This window comes from Phocoena sinus, chromosome 3 (assembly GCF_008692025.1).
Source record: "Phocoena sinus isolate mPhoSin1 chromosome 3, mPhoSin1.pri, whole genome shotgun sequence".
NCBI lineage: Eukaryota > Metazoa > Chordata > Mammalia > Artiodactyla > Phocoenidae > Phocoena > Phocoena sinus.
Window position 1 is genome coordinate 84547381 of NC_045765.1, and position 27473 is coordinate 84574853.

Here is a 27473-nt window from a genome sequence, read left to right on the forward strand (position 1 = left end):
AAACCAAAGAAGACTGTGTCTTTGAGAGAGTGGTGGTAGAATTTAGAGGTTTAAATGTGGAGGTTAGAGGAAATGAGAGCTTTTATTAGAGTTGATTCAGTAACTATATTACTTAAGAATTTAATCTGGTTTGCGTTATAAATGGTAAAGAGATACAGTGAGATCACGTGGACGTTCCTCTGCTGTTCGACCAACCCATTATTTGATATCCTTAGCTCTCAGTCACCCATCACTAACATGAGTGTAGGGGACACAGCACTTTTTGGATATACTTTTTTCACCTGGCAGAAAGTATCACACACAGGCGAGTTCAATAATCCCTTACTCAGTAGCACTTTATCTAGCCACTAGTCTCTCACTATCTAGTTACACTTCCAAAAATCCTTTTCAGAAATCTATCTTCCCAAAGTCCCGCTCATCACAGAAAGCAACTTAGAATTTCCTGCTGAATTCCAAGATATTTATGTATTTATTTCCCCTAGAAAACCACTTTAAAATCCCTCCCTATATAGATATGGTAAAAAGTACTTATTTTTTTTCCTCAAATTATCCTTATAAAATTTAGAAATACTCTTGGGTGTTGTAAATGCCTGTCAATACAGTAGTTGGGGGTAAATTGTGGGTATATTAGCCTAGAAACAAACATCTTAGGATGTCAGACACCTGTCTGATATTCCCACTGCAAACATTTCATGCTCAAAATCGCAACCTGTCTATGTTTGGGGTGGTTCCTTTGGAGAACAAAACAGCAAAGCAAGAAGGCAGAACACCTCCTTAGCCTTCTGCCTGTTGGCCTTGGGTCAGACCAGCAGAGAATACCGAGACGTGGTAGATAGGAAGCCTCTGACTTGCCGTGCTGCTAAGACACCATGGCCTACCCTAGCGAGGAGAGGCCATCTCTCATTAGCAGTGCAGCCACTTCTCAAGGTCCTAGGATCTTGGAGCAGGATCTCAATTGCTCTGGGCTCTTGCTTCTTCATATGTAAATGAAGGAATGATATGACCTTTAAGGCCCAGCCAGTTCTAATATCCAGAGATTACACCAATTAGTCTCATCTGCCCTGGGGCTATTTCTTACCTATACCTTTAGAATAATGCACTAGAGGTGTGGATCTTGGAGATAATGCCCTAAAGATTTCACTCCGTAGTAATTATCCTAAGAGAAAAGCACAGTGTGTTTCATACTCATAGATTATTTTCAGACTCAAGTCTGAAATATCAGAAGCTGTTCCCTAGAATATTAATAGGTCTTACCCTTAGGAAATACTTGATCAAGCCAAATGAAATAAGCCTTTGTTCTGCAATACTGCTCAAAGCTTTTTCTGTGCTTGGATGCATTGTGACCCAAGGATCTGAGGGTTCCACAATGCAGTGTTTTTCCAGTTGATTTGAGTGAAGTCTCCCTTTTTTTGTGTGGAAAGTCTCTATGCTCTGAGAAACGATGTTTTTGGCTGTTTTCAGTCTATCCACAGACATATTCAACTAAATGATCCTCAGATATAGTTGAGTGTTCCTCTTCCTAAAATCTGACCTTCTACTTTGCTTTGGCCTCCAGGAGCAGCTTCTGCAGGAGCGCCTGAAGGCATTGGGCTATGAGTTCAGCGTTAGGCAGAACTGTAGGAATGTCAGAATACTAAGAATCTACAGACCAGGCCCAAATTTACCTGGTATTTTGAGTTCATTCCCCTCTCCCCTTTCTCATGTAAGAAAGTGTCCATGTAGACAAGTACTAGGCTTCTAGTACTAGGCTTATCTTAGCTTCTGAATTCTTTCTAGCTCTAAGTTTTTTCTTGTAGGGAAAAAACATGAACTTTGTAATCATACTCATGCTGACCTCAGTTTAAATCTGCCCCTTACTGGATCTAAGTCTCAGACTGAGCCATTGTTCTGCATTGTAAAATGGACATGGTAAAATGGAGTTGTATTTTACAGAATTAAATAAGTAAATATTTAGCAAATTACCAGCTAAGGAATGTTCACTAATGTTAGCTACTTTAATTCTTTCATTGTCTAGCAGAGAGGTCCTAGATCTAGGAGTGAGTAACCTGGTCTCATTTCATTACTAATTTATTACTAACTATCCCAACATATAATACGTTGGTCCCAGGATTTAATTTCTCTATAACTCAGCCCCCTCACTCATCAAATGAAGATAAAACTACCTTACATGGTGTTTTAAAGTATAAACTGAGATAATAGAGCTGTAGTTAATTTCAAAAGTACCAATTAATGTTACTTATTTTTAGTAGTGGTAAAATTATTATTGACTTTTAGTTTGACAAAGGAACCTTTTTGTTTCCAGTGCGATTTCTGTTGTAATGGGATCGCTGTAATGGGACCTGTTGTAAGAGCATACTATTTTAATAGAATCCCTTAGGACGGATTTAAGAAACAGTACTGAGCCTCTTGTTTTCCATCTTATGTAGGAAGGTTTATATAATTTAAACATTTGTGTACAAGTTCTTTCATCTTCAACTGCAAAACTGTAAAAGATTTAGAGTTTTTGAAGATTGTGCATTTAATTTTTAGCTGAATTGTATATAGATCAAATCCATGCATCAGAAAGTCTACAAAAAGAGAATTTATAGAGCTTGGGGAGATGGAGTTAAAAATTTATAAGTCTTTGGGACCCTTAAATGGGAAAGATGGGAAAAATCTGTTTTTGACTTAAAAACTACATTTTAGAACTGTGGGAAACTAATGCTGTAAATTCTTACTTGAGAAATCCTACTACTGATTTCTTCTATCACATGTCATTATTAAATCTTTGAATTTCATAACGCAAAGATATGATTGGCATTGAAATCTTGTTCAAGTTATTTTATTTTATTTTTATTTATGTATTTTTTTTTTTGTCCGTGCTGCACAGCTTGTAGGCTCTTAGTTCCCCCGATCAGGGATCTAACCCGGGCACTTGGCAGCGAGAACGTGGAGCCCTAACCTCTGGACCACCAGGGAATTCCCATTGTTCAAGTTATTTTAAAGCATTTTCTTCTGAAATTAATTTCTTTAAAAAAAAATTTTTTTTTAATTTAATTTTATTTTTTTATACAGCGGGTTCTTATTAGTTATCTATTTTATACATATTAGTGTATATATGTCAGTCCTAATCTGAAATTAATTTCTGATGGGAGATTTTGATAGTTTAGTACAAAAAGCTTAGGCCTTTTTTTAAAAACACTAGATTTTAAAATTTATTGTGAGACATGTATTATGTTTATCTTACGTTATGTCAAACACTTTTTGCCTAAGTTTTTCATTTGTGTATCTGACCTCTTTGAATAGACTAATGGTTTTGAAGACATTTGCAAAATGCTTTTGGGTAGTAGATAGCTTACCTGTCTTTTCTGATAAATCTCCATTCCTTACTGGATAGTTAGGAGAGAGATCTAGATTACCAGGTATGTCTCTAAAGGCCTTGCTGCTTATTCTGTCTCTTGCAGCCATCTATTCATAATTCACTTTCCAAGTGCCAGTTGTTAGGTGGGCATTTTGTAATTTCCTGTAGGAGTTAAGTGTGTAGATAGAAAAAGTCTTAAAATTGTATTGTTGAGAAAAGATTTCAAAACATGTAAATCATTGGTAACACTGTGTTCCATCTAAGACGTGCTTAAATCGGTGACATTGCCCAAGATCATAGATCAGGTGTTTATTGTAGAGTGTATGAGGCTGTGAATTTCTGTAAGTTCCATTTCTGGACACAGCACTGTATCAACACCATGGTATGAGAAATCCTTCCTACTTAGCACTCAATCATGAAAGTTAGTTAAACATGAGCCTCCTTTGTTGCAAGGAGGAACATTCTCAGGTTGAGACTTTCAATATAAAATACTAAGGAAAAAAATCTTTAAATATTTTACAAATATATATTTTCTGAGTTAGAAGTATTTAATCATAGCTAGCAATTAATATAATAATTGAGCATCTTTACATGTCAAGGAAAATATGTATCATCCTATTACATACCTGCATCTGGATACCATAATTTATTTAACCTATCCTATTTGTGTTTGCAGTAATAGAATTTCTGGGTCACAGGACATATTCATTGAAAGCTTTCTTAGTTTTGTTCATCCTGGAATTCCAGGATCCAGTGTATCCCTAGGCATATGTGGTGGTCCCTAAGTATATAAATGAAGGAGTGAATAATAGTAGACTACGCTCCAGAATGGTTTTGCTAATTTGTGTTGTTGCTACATGTGTATCTGTTTCCCCTCAACAAGGTATGAAAGTTGACAACTAAGTCCACAGTTACCTTTTTATAAATAAACTGCTCTTAGAGTGAGAATAGAAGCTCCAGATGGTCAGAGACTCATAGAGGTGACTGTTTCCAGTAGCTCTGAGAGGGCAGTCATATAGTCCGCTGGTTTTTGAAGAGGCATTAGTCTGATTCATAAGTGCTTATTTGTAATTCAAGATTTTATTAGACCTAAATATTTTTTAATGTTTTGAAAGTTTGTCTTAGAGAAACTGTAATATAAAGTTTTCTATTTTGTTTCCCAAGATATAAAGTAATATGCTTCAATATTTTTACTATTTTTAAATAAACAATTAAACAATGTCATTTTTAAATTTATGATGAGGAATTCTGGCATGGGGCTTTAGGCACTAATTATATATTCATTTTATGCTGATTTGTTGCTTTTGTCTCAGTTTCCAAGAGCTTTGAGATGGGGGCTATATTTAAATCAAATCTACGATAAAATATTTTTTATCGAGATCCGTTGTTTTTTTTTTTCCCAACTTCAGTTTATTAGAACACACAGGCCAGGATTTTGGTTAGCTTTCTGTGATTATACTGTTGTCCCCAAAGTGTATGAATCAAACTCAGAATTATGCTTGCGTTGATAATTCAGCTGTACTAATGAAGAATGATAATTTTTAATAGAAAAGATATTGAAATTCTGGAACTTTAAAATAGTGACTTTGAATATTTTACGTAACCTGGCTTTCAGAAGAAAGCCTATTTTAAGCACTGCTTTTCCTTTTAGAGCAAAGTTCAAAGTCATCTTGTTTTATTAACTAGGTAAAATGAACATTTTCTTTCATTTTAAGCTACTGCCAACTCTTTTGCCAAATGGGAATAATATAAATAAATTGTCACAGCTATAGTATTTATTAAGTCTAGTTGATATCAGTACATTTTATTGTATATTTTGTCTTTGGTCAAATACAAAACATGGCTTTTTGCAATTTGGAAAGGCCTCTAGCTTCTAGACTATATTTATTGAGGCAATAGTTGGGCCATAGGATTTTCATTATTTAAACTTTAAAACATCATATCATTTTCTCAGTTTATAGCACTTTAATCTTATATTGTGAATTAATCAATCTAAATAGTTGAAATAATATTTTGAAAATGATTTTAAAACATAAATAACCTTTGGACTCTGTTAACCAAAAAAGGGGTCCAAAACTTATTAGAGAGCAACGAAGCAAACTTGTAACTCGGTGAAAGCCCTCTTTTCTGCCCTGATGGAGATTAGTATTTGTTGATTTAAAGAGTTAAGGTAGGAGCATTGTAAAATAATATATTCAAGGAATTTGCATAATTTAAAATTATATAAATGCCCATTTATTCATGAGTATTCTGTTGAAGGACCAAGGCATTTTATTTGTATAAGAGCATGCTGATGGGAGTCACGTCATGTTTCTTCTGTAAACTACACCCCAATTGCATCATCGGTGATTTCCAGTTTTCAGTACATTAAAGTGGGGTGAGAAAGATACTTGTAAAGCAATATAAATAGAATCCTTTAAAATTTTAAAGACCTTTCCCTAAACATTTTATTTATTTTTTTTAAGTTTTTGCTTTTGCTTGCTTGCTTGGCTTAATTAATGACGTTTACATACATCATGAAATGATCACTATGATAAATCTAGTAACCATCTGTCCCCATACAAAGTTATTAGATTATTATTGACCATATTCCTCATACTGTTTATTATATCCTCGTTGCTTTATTTATTTTATTACTGGAGGTTTGTACCTCTTAATCCCCTTCACCTCTTTCTCCTCACCTCCCCTTCCCTCTGGCAACCACGTGTTTGTTTTCTGGATCTATATTTTTGTTTTGTGTGAGAACATATGGTATCTTTGTCTGATTTATTTGTCTGATTTATTTCACTTAGCATAATACCCTCTATATCCATCCATGTTATCACAAATGACAAGCTTTCTTTTTTTTAATTTTTTTTTTTTTTTTTTTGCGGTATGCGGGCCTCTCACTGTTGTGGGGCCTCTCACTGTTGTGGCCCCTCCCGTCGCAGAGCACAGGTTCCGGAAGCGCAGGCCCAGCAGCCATGGCCCACGGGCCCAGCCGCTCCCCGGCATGTGGGATCCTCCCGGACCAGGGCACGAACCTGCGTCCCCTGCATCGGCAGGCGGACTCCCAACCACTACGCCACCAGGGAAGCCCAGATTTCTTTTTTTTTTTTAATGGCTGAGTAATATTCCATTGCGTGTATATATATCACATCTTCTTTATCCATATGTCTATTGATGGACACTTAGGTTATTTCCATTTCTTGGCTATTGTAAATAATGCTGCAGTGAATAGTGGGTGATATCTTTTTGAATTTGTGTTCTTCAATTAAGTACCCAGAAATGAAATTGCTGAATCATATGGCAGTTTTATTTTTAATTTTTTGAGGAATCTCCATACTGCTTTCCATAGTGGCTGCACCAATTTACAATCCCATCAACCGTGCACAAGGGTTCCCTTTTCTCCACATCGTCTAACAACACTTGTTATTTGTTGTTTTACTATCATTGTGACAGGTGTGATTTGGTATCTCACTGTGGTTTCGATTTGCATTGCCCTGATGATTAGTAATGTTAAACATCTTTTCATGTGTCTGTTGGCCATTTGTATGCCTTTTCTTGGGGGAAAAAAAAGTCTATCCAGGTCCTCTGCCCATTTTTTAATCAGGTTGTTTGTTATTTTTGATATTGAGTTGTGTGAGTTTTTTTGTATATTTTGGATATTAACCTGTTATTGGATATATCATTTGCAACTATTGTCTCTTATTCAGTAGGGGACCTTTTTGTTTTGTTTCTAGTTTCCTTCACTGTACAAAAGCTTTTTAGTTTTATGTAGTTCCATTTGTTTATTTTTGCTTCAGTTTTCCTCTCCTGAGGAAACAGATCCAAAAAAATATTTCTAAGACCGATGTCAAAGAGCACACTGCCTATGTTTTCTTCTAGGAATTTTATGGTTTCACATCTTGCATTTAAGTCTTTAATACATTTTAAGTTTCTTTAGTATATGGTGTGAGAAAGTAGTCCAGTTTTATTCTTTTGCATATAGCTGTCCAGTTTTCCCAACACCATTTATTGAGAAGGCTGTCTTTTCTCTGTTGTATATTCTTGCCTCCTTTGACATAGATTAACTTGCCATATAAGTGGGGGTTTATTTCTAGGCTCTCTATTCTGTTCCATTGATATATGTGTCTTTTTGTGCCAATACCATGCTGTTTTTGATTACTATAGTTTTGTAGTATAATTTGAAATTAGGGAGCGTGGCACTTCCAGCTTTGTTCTTTTCTCTCAAGATTGCTTTGGCTTTTTGGGGTCTTTTGTGTTTCCATACAAATTTTAGAATTATTTGTTCTCATTCTGTGAAAAATGCCATTGATATTTTGATAAGGATTGCATTGAATCTGTAGATTGCCTTGGGTAATGTCATTTTAACAATGTTAATTTTTCCAATTCATAAACACATTAGTTTGGGTTGTCTTCAACTTCCTTTTATCAGTCTCTTATAGTTTTAGAGTACAAGTCTTTTACCTCCTTAGATTCTTTCCTAGGTATATTATTCTTGTAGATGCTGTTGTAAATAGGACTGTTTTCTTTATTTCTCTTTCTGATAGTTTGTTATTTCTGTACACTGATAAACTATCTGAACTCCTGTATATTAATTCTGTATTCTGTAACTTTACCAAATTCATTTATTAGTTCTAACAGTTTTTTGGTGGCATCTTTAGGACTTTCTATATATATAGTATCATGTCATCTGCAACCAGTGACAGTTTACTTCTTCCTTTCCAATTTGGATTCCTTTTATTTCTTTTTCTTGTCTGGGGATTGCCATGGCTAGGATTGCTAATATTATGTTGAATAAAAGTGATGAGAGTGGTCATCCTTGTCTTGTTCCTGATCTTAGAGGAAATGCTTTCAGCTTTTCACTGTTGTGTATAATGTTGGCTGTGGATTTGTCACATACGGCTTTTATTATGTTGAGGAATATTCCCTCTATATCCACCTTGCTGAGAGTTTTTTTTAAATCATAAATGGATATTGAATTTTTTCAAAAGCTTTTTCTTCATCTACTGAGATCATATGATTTTTATTTTTTAATTTGTTAATGTTGTGTATCGTATTGATGGATTTGTGCATACTGAACCATCCTTGCATACCTGACATAATTTCCACTTGCTCATGGTGCATGATCCTTTTAGAGTATTGTTCAATTCAGTTTGCTAATATTTCGTTGAGGATTTTTGCATCTATATTCATCAGGGATATTGGCATGTGATTTTCTTTCTTTTTTTTTTTCTTTTTTGTGCTCTCTTTGTCTGGTTTTGGTATTGGTGTGATGCAGGCCTTGTAAAATTAGTTCAAAAGCATTTCTTCCTCTTCAATTTTTTGGATTAGTTTGAAAAGGTTAGGCATTAACTCTTCTCTAAATGTTTGACACAATTCACGTATGAAGCTGTCTAGTCCTGGACTTTTATTTGTTGGGAGTTTTTTTATTACTAATTCAATTTCATTACTGGTAATCAGTCTGTTATCTTTTCTATTTCTTCCTGGTTCATCTTGAGAGATTGTACATTTCCAGGAATTTATCAATTTCTTCTAGGTTGTCCATTTTATTGGTATATAACTGCTCATCATAATTTCTTATGATCCATTGTATTTCTGTGGTGTCGGTTTTAACTTCTCTTTCATTTCTGATTTTATTTATTGGGCCTTACCTCTTTTTTTCTTGGTGAGCCTTGCTAAAGGCTTATCAATTTTGTTTATCTTTTTTAAAAAGCAGCTCTTAGTTTCATTGATCTTTTCTAATGTTTTTTAGTCCCTATTTCATTTATTTCCACTCTGATATTTATAATTTTCTTTCTACTAACATTGAGTTTTGTTTGTTCTTTTTCTAGTTCCTTTTATTGTAAGGTTAGATTGTTTATTTGAGTTTTTTGTTTGTTTGTTTCTTACGGTAGGCTTGTATTGCTATAAAATTTTCTTTTAAAACTGCTTTTGCTGCATCCCATAGATTTTGGATTTTTGTTTTTACATTTTCTTTTGTCTAAAGGTATTTTTAAAATTCCCTCTTTTATTTATTCAGTGACCCAGTGGTCGTTTAGTAGCATGTTATTCAGACTCCAGTTGTTTGTGGGTTTTGTAATTTTTTTCTTGTTGTTGATTTCTAGTCTCATACCATTATGGTTGTAAAAGATGTTTGATTCTCCTAAACTTTTAAATCATTTCATACCGAAGTAAAATCATTTTTAATGAGTTACTTTTATCAAATATATGTGAAGCATTTAGTGTAGTTTTATAAAAATAATTCTTTTTCACTTTCACATTTAATTTAGTTAAATTGCACAATCAGAATAACAAATATTATTGGCAAAGTAGATTTGAGGGCAAACATACAAGATAATGAATTTTTAAAATTTTAATGTTTATTGTGGAAGGTTTTAAACACACATAAATATAGAAAGAATCATATAATGAATTCTTGCGTACCCATCACCTGAATTCAGCAATTGCCAACATTGTGCCATTCTTATTTCATTGATTGATCCCCTCAACTTACTTTTTCCTGGAGTATTTTAAATTAAATTCTGGACAAATTACCATTTGGAAACGCTTCAGTTATCTCTAACAGATGAAGATTTTTTAAATGCACACATACAATACTATTATTACAACTAACGAACATAATGATAATTCCTTGAAGCCTCTCTTCAGCTCATTTATTTGAATTAGGATCCAAGCTAGGTTACATGTTGCATTTGGTCTCTTTTAATGAATAACACTACTCTTCTTTTGCCTGTCAGTCATTTGTTGTGGAACATGAATAGTTTGTCCTGCAAAATTTCTTTCATACTGGATTTAGCTGATTGTCTTCTTATGGTGCCATTCAATATGTTTTGCTACCTGCCCACCCCCATATATTGTCTATAAATTGATAGATAAATTAGAGTCTTGATTAAATTTAGGTTCCTGGTTTGGTGGCAATATACTGCATAGGTAGTGCTGGAGTGCTGAATAGCTCTTATTATATTAAATCAGGAGGCACATATTAGCTAGAGATAATGGAAATTTTAAATTAAGTTATAATAGCTAAGATATGTATCATTTAATTTGTGCAAGGCACTGTTCTAAACACTTTATATATATCATTTCTTTTAATCCTTACAAAAGCCTTTTGAAGTAGATGTTCTTATTACACCCACTGTACGGATAAGGAAAGTGAGGCACAGGGAGGCTAAATAACTTGCTGAGGTTCCCAAGCCTGGATTTGGTCTGGTCTCTGGAACTGAGACTACTGAGTCTGTGCTCCAGAGCACCCATTCTGCCTCTTGAAGGCAGTGACATTTCTAAATTACACTAAAAATAGTTAGGTGTGTACCAGACCCCTCCAGTAAACATACTGCCTTAATTCTATAAGCAAATGAATGTTAAAGGGTATATATTTTAAATAAAAAGTACTTTTGAGCTATGTTGTTTACCACATCAACCTTCTTTGAAAATAATACCTTATAAAACCCATATTTATTTTCTTACTGTGATATTTACTCTTACATTGACAAATTGTGATATTTTCCTTTTCCTGTAGTGGAACTTATAGAAAGTAAACTTACTTCCCTTAGGTAAATAGGTAAACATTTCTTTTGCAGCATCAAGAAATATAAAGTGAGTTCCTTGAAATTCATGGCAGTTTGTAATTTTCAATAGCCATAGCATTTACGAAAGAAATTATTACAGTTTTTGTTGCTTCTTTTGCTTACATAACAATGAGTATTCTAGTGTCTTCTCAATCAGTTTGGCTTAACTATTGTAGGAGGTATGTTTACTGAGGGAAATTCAACAAAATCCACTTTATGTTTCCTTTGCACATTCTTATCCTATTTATATTTTAAAGTCTGCCTACCTTCATGTACAGTTTTTTCCCCTTTAAGTCCCTCTATATTTTAATACATGCTCTTCATCCTTTTTATTAGACAGATTTTACATAGATATTTCACTTTATAACTGCAAGTAATTCATTCCTTGTGCCTAAAAATAGTGTTCTGCTTTGTTGACATATGCTTATTAAAAGTGGTACATCTGCTATTTTTATTCAGAATTCCAAGTATATACAAGAGCATGACTTGTCTTATCAGTGTGTACCAATCCTTCACACTTTCATTCAACAAACCTGTCATGAGCATCTCATCAAGGATGAGTAAAACATAGGCCCCATGTCAGGTCAGACTCGAAGTCAGGTCAAGGTGATGACATATACTTCATACAGTGGTCACAACAGAGGGAGGAAAAACTAGGAGTCAAGATCAACTGTCAGTCTGAGAAGAGTCCACTGCTGGAGTCTGACCAAACATAGAATGTAAATGAGTAAAGTGGGTCAGATGTAATCATTGGGGAATAGTGGGGACTGTAACAACTGAAGAATGCATGTCTGATCTAAGGACACTCATATTCACAGGTTTGTTTAAAACACTGACTCAGCCACACAGACTATGGCTAGGATGCCTATTTGAGACTCTGGTAAGGTCTTAAGTACATGAAAAATTTAGTGTTTTGAGAAACTATCTATGTAATAATTCTCTTTAGTGGGCCAAGTCAGATAGACTTATGTAGAATTTTGGGGCCAGAAGTCCATATCTAGGGTTTCAAGCTACAATGAAAGAAATAAATGGGGGACAAAATTTGAACAAAAGAAATGTGCCAAAATCATCTTGGTCCATAAAACAGGGGCATAGAGGTTCCCAGTGAAGGGTATAGCAGTAAGTTGGTACAAGTCTGGCATTCTGCTGGATTACCATTAAGCAAACCAAGCACATGCCTAGTGTATCACCCCCAGAAGGACAGCATCAACAATCTGAGAAAAAAAAATTAAAATTAGACTTTGGTCTTTCATTCATGAATTTTGCAGTTTAGTGGAGTTTTAAATTATTATTATGAAATTAGAGATGGAAGAGGAACCATATTTTTTCCCAGGACTCATGGCCTCTACATGCCTTAATCTGGCCTGGATAAGCCAATAAAATTGAAGATTCCAAGCATAGAGGAATTAGGTGTTTGGCTGAAGACCAGACTCAGGGTGACTGGGCATGGATGTTGGAAGGTAGGCTCAGTAACAAATGTGGCTGTACCCAGTTTGTATGAATACACAACCTGCTGGCCATTAAAACTTTTTTCAACCCCAAATAATTCTGAATGTCTCTTTATAATTAATGTTTGACATTGGTTGTACTAGCTATTAAGAGAGATTTCCAAACTCATAGATTTGGGCTCTGTATTAATTTTTGCAATAAACATGTATTTATTCTCCCTTTGTAGGGATTTACAGACATTGATTCTAATCAGTGTTTACTTCAAAAAGAATTAGGTTGAATGTCTTAAAAGTTATATGGTGTAATTGAATAATATAAAAGTATAAAATAACTTTTAAAGGCTTTCATACAGTAACTGCAATTATTTCTCAGTGGTTTCCATTTTTAAATATTAATCTTTTGAAAAATAATATAATGGTTATATAATTCTTACTATATTTTTACATATTATATTTTGAAATCAAGGTATAATATCCTTTCCTCTCATTGAATATCAGACTTTGGTCATGTGAGGTTTATAGTAATATGCCCAATGTTATTAATATCTTCATTATTTTTATATTATATATCAAAAAGATATTTCAGATCTAATAGATATCCTCAAATATAGAAACCTATACTGTGCTTGGCAATGTTAATATGGCTGTTCACGAACTTTTGCATGTCTTGAACCTTAACTAAATGCTTTAAGAGATGTGTGACTCTTTCCTTGATCCTATTTGGGGGCTCTGTTTACAAAGAGTTCTTTAAGTACCTAATGTTTGGTTGCTTAGCACAAATCATCTTGATCATAGGTGAATCATTTTATGTGAGACCAAAGTAAAATTTACATTGGAGCGAAAAAAGACAAACTGTCAGGTTAAATTTTCTTTGATCTGTTTTGTTCTTTGTTTACTTACGATTGGAGAAAAACACTGACCTTGTCTCTTCAGCAGTACTAAGCATCTTTATGTTCATTTGCAACTTCCATGGTTTTCAGCATGTTTTGGTGACGTCTTTTATTTTATGTGCAGTATATGTAGCTATGAAAATCAGCAGACTGCGTGTTACTTAAAATTGGGCAATTCACTTAGATAATTAGTAACACTAAAAGAAAGGCAGTTCCATTATTTTTTTTCCCAGATTGAGGAAAACTCTGCTGAAAGGTCCATGGTATCCAGCTTTTACTCTATGCTGACTAGTGCCAGAATCCTAACCCAGTTTAAGGCAACACATTTTAAAAAATGCTCTTGGTGATTGGATAAGCAGTCTACCTTTTAAGGCACAAAATTATATAATGTCTTTCACCAAATATTCAGTTAGGGTAGGAACCTTAAATGAAAAGCTTGATGCTTATCAAGGAGATCATAGTTTGGGGGCTGATTTTATATTCATTTTTAACTTTTAGTTCAACTCATGAGAGGTAACGTGGAAGACAACATATAACGTTGAAGGCTAAGAACAGTCTGAGATCCCTTTCCTGAAGTTATCTGGTTATTGTTGGATAGTCAGGTGCTTGGAATAAAGATGATAGACGAGATAGAATTAGATATCCCTTGAAGATATCCCAAAGAACATGCAGATGGGATGTTGCATCTGGGCAAGAAGGCTATTGCAAAGAATCTGCAGCGAGCATTGTCTGTTTAATGAATAAATTATATCATGTATGTGTACTTTTATATCATGTGCATTAAAAAAATTCTGGAAATATACAAATAAATTTAAAAATATTGATCAGTTTCTAGCTATCTTTTATTATTGTGTATTTTCTTAAAAGATAAAAAGAGTAGGGGCTTCCCTGGTGGCGCAGTGATTGAGAGTCCGCCTGCCGATGCAGGGGACGCGGGTTTGTGCCCCAGTCCGGGAGGATCCCACATGCCGCGGAGCGGCTGGGCCCGTGAGCCATGGCCGCTAAGCCTGAGCGTCTGGAGCCTGTGCTCTGCAACGGGAGAGAGCACAACAGTGAGAGGCCCGCGTACCGCAAAAAAAAAAAAAAAAAAAGAGTAGAATTATTATCATGATGGGATCTTTGAATTTTTAAATGTAGAATGGTCTTAATTACATACTCAAATGGCTGAAAGTCTGATAACATCAGTATTGGTGAGGATTTGAAGAAACTCCAATTCTCATAGATGTTGATGGGCATGTAAAATGGTATAACAACTTTGGAAGGAAATTCATTCATCTACTACATACATACTGGTAATAGTCTGTGACTTAGCAATTCTACTCCCAGGTTTTTACCCATGAGAAATGAAACCATATGTCCACGGAAAAACTGTATAAGAATGTTCCTAGCAGTGTTATTTATTTATTTATTTTGCGGTACGCGGGCCTCTCACTGTTTTGGCCTCTCTTGTTGCGGAGCACAGGCTCCGGACGCGCAGGCTCAGTGGCCATGGCTCACCGGCCTAGCCGCTCCGCCGCATGTGGGATCTTTCCGGACCGGGGCACAAACCCGTGTCCCCTGCATTGGCAGGCAGACTCTCAACCACTGCGCCACCAGGGAAGCCCTAGCAGTGTTATTAATGAATTCCCCCCAAACTGTGAACAATTAACCTGCCATTCAAGAGAAGAATGGATAAAGAAACTATGCTATATTCATATAATGGAATGCCTCTTGGCAACTGAAAGGTACAATCAGGAAAAACTACTGAAATGTTAAACAAAATAGATGAATCTCAACCTCTTACACTGAGTAAAAATAAGTTACCCAAATATGATTCTATTTTTATGAAATTTCTGAACAGAGAAAACTAAGCTACAGGGCTTCCCTGGTGGCGCAGTGGTTGAGAGTCCGCCTGCCGATGCAGGACACGGGTTCATGCCCGGTCTCGGAAGATCCCCCACATGCCGCGCAGAGGCTGGGCCCGTGAGCCATGGCCGCTGAGCCTGCGCGTCCGCAGCCTGTGCTCCACAACGGGAGAGGCCACGACAGTGAGAGGCCCACGTACCGCAAAAAACAAAACAAAACAAAACAACTAAGCTATGGTAAAATAAAACAAAGTAACAAAACATATACAATGGTAGTTGCCTTTGTGGGTGGATATGGGCATTGACTGGAAGGCGGGGCATGAGGGAACTTGGTGGGGTGCTAGGAATAGTCTAGATCTGATAGGGGTTCAAGGTAGACAGGTATATGCACTTGTCAAACCTGATTGCATTTGAGATTTGTGTATTTCACAGCAGGTAAAACTTTTTTTTTTAAGAGAACCATTATAAACATTGAACTTTAATGATGTGTGTGATAAAGTATTTATGGGTGAAATGTACTGATGTCTGCACTTAACTTTAAAATGCATTAAAAAGTAAGAATGGATAGATAGATACCTGGGTGGATAGAGAAATAGATGGGATACATCTGAGATAAAGCAGATGTAGAAAAATGTTAATTATGGAATCTAGATGGTGAATAATGGCTTTGAGTGAACAATTCCTTTAAATTTCGGTATGCTTCAAATTTTCGATAATAAATTGTGCAAAAATGAGTGTTTATTCTAAAAAAGTTTAGAAGACATACCTTTTTGGAATTTATTCTAATTCAGGCTGAAGATTTGGTAGGATTCTTTAAGGTTTTCTTTTTTTCTCCCTTTCACAACTTAAAATTTTGTCTTATCTGATTATGTCATCTTAATTGCAATTAGTTTGTTACCTTTATTTTTTTTTAAATAAGTTTATTCATTTTATTTATTTATTTTTGGCTGAGTTAGGTCTTCACTGCTGCACGCGGGCTTTCTCTAGTTGCGGTGAGCGGGCTTCTCATTGCGGTGGCTTCTCTTGTTGCGGAGCACAGGCTCTAGGCACGCGGGCTTGAGTAGTTGCAGCATGCGGGCTCAGTAGTTGTGGTGCACAGGCTTAGTTGCTGCGTGGCATGTGGGATCTTCCCTGACCAGGGATTGAACCCGTATCCCCTGCATTGGCAGACGGATTCTCAACCCCTGCGCCACCAGGGAAGCCCCAGTTTGTTACCTTTATAAGTCGTATTTCTTGGTGCCACATGTGTAATCCAGTGATTAGTTTAATGCCATTTATTAGGCAGTATATTCATTTCCTGTGGCTACTGTAACAAACTACTACAAATCTGGTTGCTTGAAAGCAAAACTATTTATTTTCTCACAGTTGTGGAGGTCAGACATCCAAAATCAGTTTCACTGGGCCAAAATCAAGGTGTCAGTCTCCCTCTGGAGGGAAGAATTCATTCCTTTTCTTTCTGGCTTCTGGTGGCTACCAACATTCCTTGGCTTATGGTCGTATCACTCCAGTCTGCTTCTGGGGTAATATTACTCTCTCCTCTCTTGTCTGTGTCAAATCTCCCTCTGCCTCTTTCTTGTAAGTATACCTGTGATTGTATTTAGGGCCCACTCAGATAATCTAGAATAATCTCCCCATCTCAAATCTTTAATTTAATCGCACCTGCAAAGACCCTTTTTCCATAAAAAAGTATAAAGTATATATAAAGTAACACTTAAAGGTTGCATGGACTAGGACCTGATGTCTTTGGGGGCCATTATTCAGCCTACCACAGGCATTTTTTTATGTGCCAAGTTCTGTGCTAGGGCCTAAATAATAATAATTAAAATTTAATTGCTTCCTGTGTGCTAGGTGCTGTCCTATGTGCTTTACATTCATTTTTTTACTAAGGAAAAAAATCGATTTAACATGAACTTATTGGAGGATACATTTCTTTCTTGCATATGTCAACTATTAAAGTCCCACATTGCTAGTTTTCTAAGAGATGTACTTGAAAATTCTATTCGCTCCTAAATAACCCTGTCTTATTTGTGTGGAAGGTGTTAAAATTGACAAGATTGTGAATTCCCTTTGGGAAGAGACTTGTCTTTTCCATCTTTGTATCCATTAGTTAGGGGCAGAGTAAGGGTTAGTAAATGTTTGTTGAATAACTAAAAGCACCTTTGCAAACATTGTGAAATGTAACATTTGCAAAATCCTTGGAGATAGGTATTGTAATTTCCAGAATTTTACAGAAAAGCCTTAGAGAAGTTCAATTACATTCCGAACCCCAGGACTGTGTCTTACACGTACACACATACAAAACTTTGACAATGTGAGCATTGGAAGCATATTTCTACTGTCCATGACTGATTGATTTTGTACAAGAAACATTAAACTTCAGTAAAATTTTGATGTAGCTAAATATCATCTCTGTTTTATTATTGCATTATATTATTAATCATGTGCGATATACTTTTAAATTTTCAGCTTTTTGAGAGGCCATTTTCATGTGAATTAAGTCCACAGTGGTATTAAGAAATGGGAGGAAATTTTCCAAATGATTCCGAATATTTTAACACTTTCTTGAAACTTCAGCCTTTCCCCAGAGATATGTCAAGCCTATCTAGTCTTTTTGTAACTTCTTTTGATCAGATTTTTTTAACTCACTGATATTATGAATCTTATAAATAATCATACTTCCCTCTTTACTTTGGTTCCTTGAAAGTTTATTCCAAAATCTTATTCCACTTGTCATATCAATCCCTTCAGGGTGAGTATATCCCTAACTTTATTATTTACTATCCGTATTTTCTACCTTCTTTGCCCCTCTCAAACATTTCTTTTGTAGTTTTGTATGCATTTCTAGGGAAATAAGGCTGGATATAAGTAAACAGATGAAATGAATTTAGGCTCCTTAGTAATTATGAAATATATGAATGTATTATTGTATATGTTACATATAAAATGTTATTTTATATAGATATTATGTTCTGTATATATTGTTTTTCTTCTTTTTCCTCTTTACAGCCACTATTTCAACTGATGTGTCCCTGAGTATATATCATGGTCACTGACTTGCTTATACTATTACCCTTTATATTTTCTTTCACCTTTTTCAAAGTGTGATGTGGCATTGGATTGCCATTAATTTTCCCAAAGCCCCAAATTTTGCCCAATGGCCGAAGAGTGTCCTGTGTCTGATGAGCACGCACTTACCTTTCAATAACGGATCACAAAAAGGAAATTGTTCTCTTAATTTTTTTATAAAATTCTATCATTACCAGGGCAGCACTCATAGTAGCCCCCAGTAACCAACCATAGGAACACACAACTGACTCCAAGCACATTTACCTGACGTCCATTTCAAACGCCTGGCATTGCTCTTGCCTCTTTATTCCACTAACAACCTTAGAAAACAATCAATTGCCCCTCTTCTCACCTCAATCTTCTTCCTCAGAATATCAGAATGTATTTCTTTATTTACTTGGGTACATGAGAGAAGTGTTTTGTGTGTAGAGCAGAAATATTAATACTGTTACTCCATTTTGCTACATGGTTTGTTGATTATGCAGACAGAACAGTAACTATAATAATCAACAACTAATCAACAGCGGAGCATTTAGAAACATGCCTCTCACTGTTGCGGCCTCTCCCGTCGTGGAGCACAGGCTCCGGACACGCAGGCTCAGCGGCCATGGCTCACGGGCCCAGCCGCTTCGCAGCATGTGGGATCTTCCCGGACCGGGGCACGAACCCGCATCCCCTGCATCGGCAGGCGGACTCTCAACCACTGCGCCACCAGGGAAGCCCTGATTTACGTTTTTAAAATAACATAAAACAGGACTGGGTTTGGGAGTGTTGCTTGTTCCTGCTGGCTGTCAGACATGATGTTGCCTGTAAGGTACTCGCTGTCTGAAACAAATTGTGAAATGTGCTGTCTTCTTTCTCCATGCTTACTTACTGTCTTGCTTTTGCAACTTTCTGCAAGGAGAAAATGGGTAATGCTTCCCCACTATGGTTTCTATCAGTCTTAGCACTGGTTTCATTAGCTTTCCACCACTTTCTCCAAGAACAAAGAGATGTGTTTTCCCTTCATAGGGAATAGACTGAGGACTAATTTAAGCAAAGCAACCTGAATTTTAGTGATCATGGCATTTCAGGGGCTAGGCTGCTAAAATTCCTTTACTATGTGCATTTACAACAATTAGATATTTTTTGATTGAGATAATTTGTTGATTTACAACAATTAGTTATTTGTTGATTGGGAAGGGAAAAGTATTTGTTAAGAATTGTATTTATAAGTGTATTTATATACATGTGGACATCTATACTACATAGCACTTTGAATATAAATTAAATTGCTGATAATCAGTTCTTGTCATTGATGGATAAATTAAAGTGTTAAGAAAGAATCCTCTAGAAGTATATTTTACAGGCAAATGGACTTTATAGTGTCAAGTATCATTGAACTGGCCAGGTGAAGCTAAGTAAGATTCAATAGCCTTTCTCTGGAATTTTAAAATCTCATTCTATTGCACTTACTTGAATATTATTTAAGAAGGAAATGGGGAGGCCTTTGTTTCTCTATCCTTCAGATAAATAAAAATTAACTGAAATCAGTTGTCATTCTTCCTTTGGGATTAAAAATGTAAACTGCATACTTTTCATAAGAGGATTCTTGGTTAATGTCCCTTATTGTAGTTTGTAGAAATATATGAATTGTTTCTTTCGTTTTTATTTTTAAAGAAGTGTAAATGTTATTTCTTTTTACTAAGTAAGAAAGTTATCTTTCCGTGTAAACATAATGTACCAAAACAACTAAAGGTGACCCGCTGCCTCTCTTACCTGTAAATGTTAGAGCAAAGATTATTTCACCCCTGACATGACATTAATATGTAATGATATGGAAGAAAATAGGAATAAAGTAATGAGAGTCCCGGAGCTTTGGAAGTAGGTTTTATGAATTCAGCAGTGATGACCCTTAAGCCTCAAAGGGTTCAGAGTTCAATCTAGCTAAGCATCAATAAGGTCAAGTTTATGTAGTGTCCTTGTCTTCATCAGTGCCATGTGATCTTTCTCCTTTGGTCTTTCCGAATGAATATGTGGATAACTTTATTCCTACTGCCTATACTTTTCCCACTCCCTAACCTAGAACTCCTTCCTCATACTTTCCTTTTCAGAAACTAATAAGAAGCCTTCACCATTTTCTTCTCCCAATTACAGGATTAATTAGTTTTTTATAATTGTACTTAAAATCACCTGTAAAAATTCTTTTATTGGCTTTTGATTGGGCCAGAAATTTGCTAAGCTTAAAAATTAGTGACAAAGTGCAGGCTTCCTGAATATGAACGCTTGAAGCATGTGGGAAACATTTGGAACAGAGAATGTTGACCTGCTTTCTTTGTGTCCTACTACAGCTATCTAATTATAAGCTTTCAAAGATATCAAATTAGGTGCCCTCTTCATTGCATTTTACAAATATAGTTTTTTCATATTGCTAAAACCATTCTCAAACAAAATTTTGAGCGGTACATTGGGATGTTGGGAATCATTGTTAGCTAAAGTGAAACCATTCTTTTGACTTTTATAATTGTCTTTACTGCTGTGTTTTATAGTCTTCTGAGAATTTGGCTTATCCAAAAAGAGATTCTGTGCCTTCCCAAGTGAGAAGGAAACCTTTTGTCAGCATCTTGTCTGAGTTAACTCCTTGGCTACACAGGTCATGGGAGGTCTCTGTTGAACATCAGTCTTTGGCTCTATCACAAAACTGGTATTGAAGCACAGGCCAGCTCCCCCAGTACAGAGGTTAAAGAGGCAATTAGTCACTACAAAGCCGACTTGTGGCGTCTTCTGGTAAGGAAGTACTTAACTCTTTCCTGAAAAATGCCTGGAATCTCATCTTCAGTTTATTTTTATAGTCCACTAAAATAATTTTCTCTTGTCCATTTTAAATTAAAGGTGAGCTTAAAATATATGATGTCTGTTGAATTTAGACTTTCTCATCAATACTTAAAGCAGTAAGTGTAATGGGGGTGGAGATGGGCAGGGAGATTATCATCAATTGTATGTTTAATATTCCATCTAAATTTCATGTTAGCTGTTTGGAAGCCTAACAAGTCTCTGAAATATTTCTAGCTTTACCATTAAAGTTCTTATTTATTATTGTAGGGCGGGGTAGGAGTTGGAACTTGCCAGAATTTTGCCTGACTTTTTTTTTCAGAAAAGGAATGGGCTCTGATGGATCACAATTCACTGAACTGGACCATAGTTTTATATGTTTTTATATTCCTGTTTTATTTTTTTTTTCAGGGGCTGGGCTTTTGCTTCCAGACAGTAAATTTTTGTTACATGTAGGATAATAAAATCTTCTCTTCCACCCTCTATCTTAAAATATGCCAGAATACCATAAAGATAGCACCAGTCTTAACTGTATCAACATTGTGCAATGCCTGGATTCCCCCAGAGATGTTGGCTATAAATTGATGGAACCCCAAAAACCTTTAAGGATGGAAGAGATTTCTTAACTTTTCCTATTTCAAAATAACTACATTTTTTTTTCCATTGAAGAATGACTACTCTGCTGAATTAGGAATTCTTACCTTTAAATTTTCCCCTTCCCTTTCTTTCTAGCATTTCCTTCAGTCCTGAAACATGACTCTTTTCAGTTGATTTTCAGTAGATATAGAGGTAGTGATATGCTTTTTCTGCTGCTGGGTATGAACATTAATATCAGCCGTAGCAGCAAAAATAAATAGTAGTTGATCTATCAAGGTTATAAGTATTATGGGTATCATTTTATAATAATGTGGCTTTCTGATTAGATCTTTTAACTTTTCTAACACATAATTTGCACTTAATAAAACCTTGTTGAAATAAATAAATCAGAAATAGCTTAGAATCTTTTTTTTTTTGCTTCTTACATACTCGGAGGCACGCTTAGAAAAAGTTAGCTCAAGTTATTATATAATGATTTAGTGTAGCTGCGGTAAAAGGGTGGATCAACGGCTAAAATTAAAAACAAGACTTTTGGATAAATGTATCTGAAATATTAAAGCCAGAACCAAGTTTATCCAAATGTGTTAGTGTGGTTTCCTCTCCCCTGCCCCCTTGCTTTGGAAAAACATTTAACCATTTTGTTTCTTAGTAGCTTAAGGAAAATGTGCATTTAAAAAAATACTGCAGGCTTTATTCTATTTGAAAAACATTTTTAAAGTTCTCTAAGAAACATTCAAATTACATTAAACATGTTTTGCTATATAAACGAAGGAACAAAATATTCCCGTAAGAGCTGGTTTGTGATGGTCACTCCTAAATACGTTAGAAAATATTATTTTGCTGTTGTATTACTCCTTTTTCAGTGCTGACTCCTACTTACTCTCCAGTTAGGAAACCTACCTAATGCTAGAGACTGTCAGGGAAAGGGTGGTCCAGACAGAATCAGCAGATGACAACATCTGCTCCACCTCTTCCAAAGGTGTAACACCTCTGTTGGCAGAGATGTAAACCCATAGAATTTACGTTTCAATAACATCTCAGGCCACTTATTGTGGTACATCTTATTAAAAACAAACAAACAAACCACTCTTCTCATTGTGTAATCTTTCACTATCTCTGTGTGACAAAATGGGCATCAGTTTTCCACTGTTTAAGTAGCAGCTACCTAAATTAATCTTGGATTCACTAATCAGATTTTGGCTTTCCAGAGAATAACATTTGGTAAGTGAGAACTTAATGAATATCCTAAGAGAATTGTAACTGGTGGAGCTGGTGACATTTTGCATGTCACTCCTAGTCTTTGTCCCTGAGATATATTGTGTTTTGAGTGAACGCTTTAGCATTTTAACTGCAAGTCATCCTTTTAAAAATATCTCTCTTGCAGTGAACATCTCTTTTATGAGATTATCTTTAGATGTTTGCATGAAAAATTGACTTAAGCATACATTTGATACTGTGCTGTTAAAGGGATGGAACAGAAGAACGTTTACAAGAAAGTGTACCATGAAATACAAAGGGTGCTCAATGTATCAATATGATGCCATGTATCACTTTCTCAAAATAGGCTTTCATTTGTCATTATGTACATTTCTTTAAGTTAAAGATAAAAATAACCACTGCATGCTATATAATGTTAAGGTGTCCTGTTACTAAAAAAAGTACCTATGAATGGAATGTTTATAAATGAAATTATATTCACATATAACGGGAAAGGTACTGTTAGTAAATTCTTGAATTGATTCATCTTGTAAATGTTTAACTGTAAATTTATCTTTTTTTATCATAGAAATCTGTTATATAGTGCACATTCTGAAAGCAGGGTATACCTATAAATCATGTCCATTCATTTGCTGCACTGGGATTAGACTATACGTCAGTAAAACTCGATTTGGGGCTTTAGAAAAATCAATCAAATATCAATATTCTTTGTGTAAGATGCCAAATTGTGTTTTGGTGACCTCTGCTATCATTTAAATGACCCGTATATGAGTTAGTCACAATGAGCTTTTGTAGCACAGAATTGGACCAAGTTTGCTCCCTTGTTTCTCTCTTTAGATCTTGTAAATCCTTTTTATTCCTTTACGTGTGTGTGTGTGTGTGTGTGTGTGTGTGTGTGTGTGTTGCAGGCTCTTCTGCTTTTACCCACTTACAATCTATATAACACAGAGTGGCTTGTTGGCTTGTCTAGTTTCAGGAAATGATGAAAATTAAGTTCTATTTCTAAAACCCCCAAATAGATCACTTTTATGATGTGTTTGTATTTCAGGAGTTTTAACGTTTGATCTACATGTTTATTCAACTTTAAACATACTTAGCTCCCCGTTGCACTTATTTGCCAATTACTTTATAGCACTGTTCTTACTTTTTGTTTTAAATCTGTAGGGTTGTTTTTGTCTTGTTGCATTTTTTCTTCTGCTTGAAGATATGTCTATTATTCAAATATAAAATGACTTAGGAAAGAACATCCTAAAGTTTATTTAGAAATTCACCAAGCCACATACTAATGCATCTCTAATGGGGACATTTCTTTTCACACCTCTAAGGTGATTGAGCCTGTCCTTTAAAGTGAGATTTGCAAACCAGTGTCTGGCAGCTCCAATTAGCTTCATTTGGATTTGAAACACATCACAAACAGTAACAAGGTCTCCTAGGACACTCCTCTTTGCAAGCAATGTAGTCATATTTCCTCATTAGTTCTTTTCAATTGTCACTAATGCCATGTTCCAGCTTTTGAGTTGGAGACAAAAAACATAAAAATTTGATATGTATGTAGAATGGCCATTGTTTTCTATAATTCAAGGCTCTTTTGAATTCCTTTGATAGTTTTGAAGCTTACACAGCTTAATTCATTAACCTTTACCCTTCACATAAATCAGGTTACCAGGAATCTATTGCTAGGGAGACAGATTTTTCCCTCCACTGAAACTAAGTAATGCCTTCTCTTTTTTAAGAAAAAAAAACCCTATATTGATCACAAAAGTACCTTTTTACTGTTTTTCATATTTCATCAAATGTTTTAGGTGCATTTTAGAACATCATCAAAAGCAAGTGAGCATAAAATCACATTATTATAAAAAATAATTCTGGACGCTTTGGATACTTTGGAGCAGGTTTTCTGGCCCTTTTTACTGTTCTAACGGAGTTTATACATATATGTACTCAACAGCTGTTACTCAGGAATTTACAGTGGTTGCAATTTTTTAATTCTCTTCAGAACCCTGCCAAAACATAAAAGCAAGAAAATAATCTGAGGGGAGGCAATTCAGAATGAACTAAAATATATTTAAATGAACCTAGGACATTTCATTTGGATAAATTTTTCATATAGGCCCTCATTTTTATAAAGAATGATGATGTGGGACTTCGAAGAAGATAGGGGTTTTTCTGTGGTTTCATGCAGGTGAAAATAGAATGTATGTCTTCTGATTCTTTATTCACTCTTGTTAAAGCATATCTCCTCTTGTTTCTCAGAACTCAGAAAGGTGGTTTAGTAGGCTTGTGTTTGATGTTCATGGGCTACTTTAACAATATTTGATATTCTGCATTTTTCCACTATGCCATATTCCTATATTATGAATTTGTTCTTAATAATCTTATAGATTATTACTTTCCCTAAGGATATTGTTCTTTTCCCAAGTTTTGTAATTCCTTAGGTTGTCATGCATGAAATAGAAAATCTTCGAATGCGCTGACCCATAGAAAATGTTGGTCGTATGGTATTCTGAGGTTTATCCTTAGGGATGGTGGGGACGGGTAGGGGGATAATGGGAAATTTTTGAATTCTGGATTCTGAGTTTAGGAATTCATGGCTTACCCCTAGGGACAAAACTATAATTAATCACTGAGATTAATGCATATTCTCCTATTTGATATCTGTGAATAAGAGAGGGGATGGAGAAGCAAAGGTTTTAAATGTGGTCTTTGGTTCTTTCACTCTCCTCACAGACTATGACTTTGCAAACATTCCTCCCTTTTTTTGGTATCATTTTTAATACCCCTTAAAAATTTACATGAATACCTGTAGTCAAAAGGTGTACATAATTACTAAGCCTTGTTTGTTGCCTGCATACAGTCTATGCAGTGAACTGGGAAATTCTCTGATGTTAATACACTAAAGGCCACGACTAAAGCCAAGACTCTTGAAACAGAGTAGATTTAGAGTAAATGTGATCAACAGACTTGTGTTAGGGTACCTCCTGTAAATATACTCTAGAATGGACTCTAAACGTTTTAGAAGGAAAGGACAGTCACCAGCGTGGTCTCTCATCATGACTTGCTATCACTACAAGCTGCCTGGGGAACTAGGTAGGCCTAGACTAATCACAGGACTTAAGACACTAGCCAGGGACCTGATGTGGTGTTCCATTTTCACCAATTTGCAGTAACAGGATAATATAAACCACTTGCATTTTCAACTCTCAAAAAAATAGCTATTTTACCTATTTATTTGAACCACTCAATTTTGTGTGTTAATATGATATTGAGTTTCAGTCCAGGTTCACAGAACTTGGGACTTCTCAAATATCACATCCATGAAATATGTGATATTTAAATTTAAAAAATAATTTTTGCTAAAAATCTTCCAGGGAATACTTTTTTTTCCTCCATGAATTCCTATTTGCGGAATAGTTTTATGTTGTGCATAACTTCTAGCACACTGGCTGTGATTACAGGGTAATTAAAAGTATTTGGAAAACCTTATGTGACTGAACTTTTTTCTTTTTGCCGTACGCGGGCCCTCCACCGCTGCGGCCCCTCCCGCTGCGGAGCACAGGCTCCGGACGCACAGGCCCAGCGGCCACAGCCCACAGGTCCAGCCGCTCCGCGGCACGTGGGATCCTCCCCGACCGGGGCACGAACCCATGTCTCTTGCATCGGCAGGCGGGCTCTCAACCACCGCGCCGCCAGGGAAGCCCGTGACTGGACTTTTAAAAACAGAGCAAGTGCTTGCTTTGGCAGCACATACACTAAAATTGGAATGATACAGAGAAGATTAGCATGGTCCCTGCGCAAGAATGACACACAAATTCATGAAGCGTTCCTTATTTTTAAAATAATTAATTAATTTTAAAAACATTTAAACAAAAGAACAAAAATCCTAGGTGATCCTTTGTAAAAGCAAAGTGCTTTTCTCTTATGTTCCTCTATTTTTTCCTCTAAAAGATATGTACTGTACTGTTTTTTATTTCTTAATCACATGTTTTCTCTTGGCTATTGCCTCTTGAGTAAGCTAAATATATGTGTAATATCTATTCATAACTTTCTCTGTCATGTAGGGAGGAAACCTGACGCTCATGGCCTTTCATCAGTTTTAGGACAGTTTTTATCCAGTGATTGATTATCTGATTTTATGTGAATACCGGTTTTTGTTGCCTATGAAATAGCATTTGATCTGGCTTGTACACTGAAATCAATTTGTGTTTGCTGTCTGTAGTCTGCTCTGTGTGTCTTTAATGTTCTCGTGTGCTTGTAGCATACCTATTAATATAGAATCTAGTGGCAGGAACACAAATAGAATATTGTATTTGCTTAGAGTTTTTCCATAATCAGATGTAAAATCAGGTGTTTTGAACTATTTGAAAAGATCATGAGAACAAAATAAATGATATGAACATTATTTCTGCACTAACTTATTTCATTTTGTGGTGGTCATACAAAATGTTGGATCTGCTAACTTTTTTGGTAGGTAATGGAGGAGGACAGAGAGCTATGCACATTTGATACAGTAGAAAGTAGACTTTTTATTAACTATTTATAATATAATCATCTAGGGCCTTTATTTTTATCCTTAGTATGTGAAAATTAGTTTTTAAAGTCATATGTAAAACATGGTTGTTGCCTGTAATGTTTTACTTTCCCTTTTTTTATGGCTTTATTCAAATATTACAGTAAAGCGAAATGACACGGAATTAGATTTTAAAATT

General features: G+C 35.4%; 1 protein-coding gene and 1 non-coding gene across 2 annotated transcripts in view; both read left to right on the forward strand.

Moving 5' to 3' along the window:
• FBXL17 (F-box and leucine rich repeat protein 17) overlaps nucleotides 1-27473 on the forward strand; it is a 480642-nt gene that overhangs the window by 288155 nt on the left and 165014 nt on the right. The window lies entirely within an intron of this gene.
• On the forward strand, nucleotides 26493-26599 carry LOC116752464. The gene has a single exon (XR_004349530.1). It is a non-coding gene; the product is annotated as a U6 spliceosomal RNA (small nuclear RNA).